The 5,613-nt window shown below is 32.8% G+C and overlaps 1 non-coding gene across 1 annotated transcript; it reads left to right on the top strand.

Moving 5' to 3' along the window:
* The first annotated feature begins 1,906 nt into the window (after nucleotides 1–1,906).
* LOC112745841 (small nucleolar RNA R71) lies at nucleotides 1,907–2,014 on the top strand. Its single transcript, XR_003173749.1, has one exon. It is a non-coding gene; the product is annotated as a small nucleolar RNA R71 (small nucleolar RNA).
* The last annotated feature ends 3,599 nt before the right edge of the window (nucleotides 2,015–5,613 follow it).

Raw genomic sequence — 5,613 nt, 5'->3', positions numbered from 1 at the left:
CAGCTCTGCTACCTTTCCTGGCGTTAAACGCCAGTCTGCTGCCCCTTTCTGGCGTTTAACGCCAGCCAGATGCCAGATACCCTTTTCTGATGTTAAACGCCCAGAGTGCTGCCCATTCAGGTATTTAACACCTAGAATGCTGCCAAGCTGGGCATTAAACGCCCATTCTGCTATCCTTACTGGCGTTTAAATGCCAGTAAGCCTGTCCTCCAAGGTGTGCTATTTTTGATGCTATTTTTTATTCTGTTTTTGTTTTTTCAGTTGTTTTTGTGACTTCACATGATCATCAACCTAAAGAAAATATAAAAGAACAATGGAAAACAAATAAATATAATTAAATAACATTGGATTGCCTTGCAATAAGCGCTTTTTTAATGTGAATAGCTTGACATTGAGCTCTTAGAGAGCTTTACAGAGACTCATAGCTCTTACTGTGGGGGCTCTGTTTGACTCTGAATTGAGATAAGCTTTTCATGCTTCCTCTCCATGGTTATAGAAGAAGATCCTTGAGCCTAAAACATAAGGTGGTCCTCATTCAATTGAAGGACCAACTCTCCTCTGTCCACATCAATCACAGCTCTTACTGTGGCTAGGAAGGGTCTTCCAAGGGTAATGGATTCATTCTCATCCTTTCCAGTGTCTAGGATTATGAAATCACCAGGGATGTACAGACCTTCCACCTTCACTAAGACATCCTCTACAAGTCCATAAGCCTATTTCATTGATTTATCTGCCAATTCTAGTGAGAATTTAGCAGCTTGTACCTCAAAGATCCCTAGTTTCTCCATTATAGAGAGTGGCATGAGGTTTATTCCTGATCCCAGGTCACACAGAGCCTTCTTAAAGGTCATGGTACCTATGGTACAAGGTATTAAGAACTTTCCAGGCTCTGGTTTCTTCTGAGGTAACTTTAGTTGCCCCAAAGCATTCAGTTCATTGATGAGCAATGGAGGTTCATCCTCCCAAGTCTCATTACCAAATAACATGGCATTCAGCTTCATGATTGCTCCTAGATACTGAGCAACTTACTCTTCAATAATATCTTCATCCTCTTCAGAGGAAGAATACTCATCAGAGCTCATGAATGGCCACAGTAAGTTCAGTGGAATCTCTATGGTCTCTATATGAGCCTCAGATTCCTTTGGTTCCTCATTGGGGAACTCTTTAGTGGCAGTGAACGTCCATTGAGGTCTTCCTCACTGGGAATCACTGCCTTTTCAGTCACTCTTTTACTCAGTTGACCCACTTGTACCTCCAAATTTCTGATGAAGGACCTTGTTTTAGTCATGAAACTGAGAGTGGTCTTAGATAGATCAGAGACTATGGTTGCTAAGTCAGAGTGGCTCTGCTTAGAATTCTCTGTCTGTTGCTCAGAAGATGATGAAAAAGGCTTGCTATTGCCAAACCCATTTCTCCCACCATTATTATTGAAGCCTTGATTAGGCTTCTGTTGATCCTTCCATGAGAAATTAGGGTGATTTCTCTATGAAGGATTATAGGTGTTTCCATAGGATTCTCCCATGTAATTCACCTCTTCCATTGCAGGGTTCTCAGGGTCATAAGCTTCTCCTTCAGGGGAGGTTTCTTTAGTACTGCCTGATGCAGCTTGTATTTCAGTCAAATTCTATGAAATCATATTCACTTGCTGAGTCAATATTTTATTCTGAGCCAATATTGCATTCAGAGTATCAATCTCAAGAACTCCTTTCTTCTAAGTTGTCCCATTATTCACAGGATTTCTTTCAGAAGTGTACATGAACTGGTTATTTGCAACCATCTCAATGAGTTCCTGGGCTTCTGCAGGCGTCTTCTTCAGATGAAGAGATCTACCAGCAGAGTGATCCAATGACATCTTGGATAATTCAGACAGACCATCATAGAATATACATAGGATGCTCCATTCTGAAAGCATGTCAGAAGGACACCTTCTGATCAATTGCTTGTATCTTTCCCAAGCTTCATAGAGGGATTCACCTTCCTTCTGTCTGAAGGTTTGGACTTCCACTCTAAGCTTGCTCAACTTTTGAAGTGGAAAGAATTTGGCCAAGAAAGCATTGACCAACTTTTTCCAAGAGTTCAGGCTTTCTTTAGGTTGTGAGTCCAACCATGTCCAAGCTCTGTCTCTTACAGCAAAGGAGAAAAGCATAAGCCTGTAGACCTCAGGATTAACTCCATTGGTCTTAACAGTGTCACAGATTTGCAAGAATTCAGCTAAGAACTGATGAAGATCTTCCAATGAAAGTCCATGAAACTTGCAATTCTTCTGCATTAGAGAAACTAATTGAGATTTTATCTCAAAGTTGTTTGCTATAATTGTAGGAATTGAGATGCTTCTTCCATAGAAGTCAGAAGTTAGTGCAGTAAAGTCACCAAGCACCTTCCTTGCATCTCCACCATTGTTGTTATTTTCGGCTGCCATAACTACTTCTTTTTCGAAAATTTATGTTAGGTCCTCTCCAGAGTGTTATGCTTTAGCTTCTCTTAGCTTCCTCTTTAGAGTCCTTTCCGGTTCAGGATCATCTTCAACAAGAATGTTCTTATCCTTGTTCTTGCTCATATGAAAAAGAAGAGAACAGAAAAGAAGAGGAATCCTCTATGTCACAGTATAGAGATTCCTTTATGTGAGTAGAAGAATGAGGTAGAGAGAGAATGAAGAGAATTCGAACACAGAGAGGTGGTAGGTTCGAATTATAAGAAGAAGAGAAGTGTTAGTAAATAAATAAAATAAATAGAAAGAGATGAGAGAGAGAGTGTATTTGAATTTTAATTTAGAAGAAAAGAAAAATATTTTTATTTTTATATTAATTATTAGTTATAATTCCAAAATTAAAAGGAGAAATAAAATAAAATTAGAATTTAAAACAATTAGTTAGTTAAAAAGAATTTTGAAAAAAGGGATAGTAGTTTTCGAAAATTAGAGAGAGAGAAGGTAGTTAGGTGGTTTTGAAAAAGATATGATTGAAATTTATTTTGAAAAAGATTTGAAAAGGAAATTAAAAAGATTTGATTTTTGAAATTAAAGTTGATTACTTGACTAATAAGAAACTAAAAGATATGATTCTAGAATTTAAAGATTGATTCTTTCTTAATAGGCAAGTAACAACTTGAAACTTTTTGAATCTAAACATTAATTGTTAGCATTAATTTCAAAAATATGGAATAAAATTAAGAAAAAGATTTTGAAAATCAATTTTTAAAATTTTTGAAAAACATGAAAGAAAAATGAAAAAGATTTGATTTTGAAAAAGATTTGAAAAAGATAGAATTTTTTTTAATTTGAAATTTTGACTTGATTAACAAGAAACAACTAAAATTTAAAACTTTTGACTAAATTAACACAAAATTTCGAAATTTATGAATAAAATAAGGGAAAGATATGATTTTTGATTTTTGAAATTTTAATAAGGAGAGAGAAAAACACAAAATAACACAAAACATAAAAAGTTTAAGATCAAAACAAAAAATGTATGCAAGAACACTTTGAATGTCAAGATGAACACCAAGAACACTTTGAAGATCATGATGAACACTAAGAACATATTTTTGAAAATTTTTAAGAAAAGAAAGACATGCAAGACACCAAACGTAGAAATTTTTAATCTTTAGACACTAATAATTCAAGAATGCATATGAAAAATAAGAAAAGACACAAAATAAGAAAATGTAAACATTAAACAAGGGAAATCATCAAAAACAACTTGAAGATCAATGAAGAACACAATGCATGAGTTTTCGAAAATTTTAAGAAAATTAAAAAGATGCAATTGACACCAAACTTTCTCTTGGTGTCAATTGCATCCTTTTAATTTTTCTTTAAATTTTCGAAAACACATGCATGTGTTCTTCATTAATCTTCAAGTTGTTCTTGATAATTTTCCTTATTTGATCTTTGCATCTTCTTGTTTTGTGTCTTTTCTTATTTTTCATAGGCATTCTTGAATTATTAGTGTCTAAAATTTAAAAAAATTTTAAGTTTGGTGTCTTGCATGTTTTTCTTTTCTTAAAAATTTTCAAAAATATGTTCTTGGTGTTCATCATGATCTTCAAAGTGTTCTTGGTGTTCATCTTGACATTCAAAGTGTTCTTGCATGCATTTTTTGTTTTGATTTTAAATTTTCATGATTTGAGTCTTTTTGTTGTTTTTCTCTCTCCTCATTAAAAATTCAAAAATAAAAAATATATCTTTCCCTTGTTCTTCTCATGAATTTCGAAATTTTGGTTTGATTTGGTCAAAAATTTTTAAAATTTAGTTGTTTCTTTTTAGTTAAGTCAAAATTTCAAATAAAAATTTTATCTTTTCAAATCTTTTTCAAAAATCAAATCTTTTTCATTTTTTCTTAATATTTTCGAAAACTTTAAATAATTAATTTTCAAAATCTCTTCCTTATTTTTATTTCATATTTTCAAAATTAATTGCTAACAATTAATGTTTAGATTCAAAATTTTTCAAGTTGTTACTTGCCTATTAAGAAATGATCTATCTTTAAATTCTAAAATCATATCTTTTAATTTCTTGCTAGTCAAGTAATCAACTTTAATTTCAAAAATCAAATCTTTTTAATTTCCTCTTCAAATCTTTTTCAAAATAAATTTCAATCATATCTTTTTCAAAGTTGAATTTCAAAATCCTTTTCTAGCTTCTTATCTTTTCAAAATTGATTTTCAAATCTTTTTCAATTAACTACTTGACTTTTTGTTTGATTTTAAAAGTTTACTATTTCAATCATCTCTTTTTCAAAACCACCAAACTACTTTTCTCTCTCTCCAATTTTCGAAAATCACTAACCACTTTTTCAAAAATCTTTTTAATTAATTAATTTATTTAGTTTTCAAATTTTATTTTATTTCTTTTCATATTTTCGAATACTAACCAATAATTAAAATAAAAAATAAAAATATTTTTCTTTTCTTTTAATTTAAAATTCAAATTTCTTCTCTCTCTCATCTCTTTCTATTTATTTATTTATTTAACACCTCTCTTCTTCTTAAAAATTTGAACCCTCTCCCTCTCTCTATGTTCGAATTCTTTTTTTCTCCCATCTTCATTCTACTCTTCTATTTCTCTACTCACATAAAGGAATCTCTATACTGTGACATTTCCTATTCATTTCTGTTCTCTTCTTTTTCATATCAGCAGGAGCAAGGATAAGAACATTCTTGTTGAAACTGATCCGGAACCTGAAAGGACTCTAAAGAGGAAGCTAAGAGAAGCTAAAGCACAACACTCTGAAGAGGACCTGACATAATTTTTCAAAAAAGAAGAAGAGATGGTCGAACCCAATAACAATGGTGGAGATGCAAGGAAGATGCTTGGTGACTTTATTGCACCTACTTCTGACTTCTGTGGAAGAAGCATCTCAATTCCTGCAATTGGAGCAAACAACTTTGAGCTTAAGCCTCAATTAGTTTCTCTAATGCAGCAGAATTACAAGTTTCATGGACTTCCATTGGAAGATCCTCATCAGTTCTTAGCTGAATTCTTGCAAATCTGTGACACTGTTAAGACCAATGGGGTCAAACCTGAGGTCTACAGACTTATGCTTTTCCCCTTTGCTGTAAGAGACAGAGCTAGGACATGGTTGGACTCACAACCTAAAGATAGCCTGAACTCTT

The sequence above is a fragment of the Arachis hypogaea genome, chromosome 14 (genome assembly GCF_003086295.3).
Source record: "Arachis hypogaea cultivar Tifrunner chromosome 14, arahy.Tifrunner.gnm2.J5K5, whole genome shotgun sequence".
In the NCBI taxonomy this organism is placed as follows: Eukaryota; Viridiplantae; Streptophyta; class Magnoliopsida; order Fabales; family Fabaceae; genus Arachis; species Arachis hypogaea.
The sequence above is the reverse complement of the archived record's forward strand: the minus strand, read 5'-3'. Positions and strand labels throughout refer to the sequence as shown.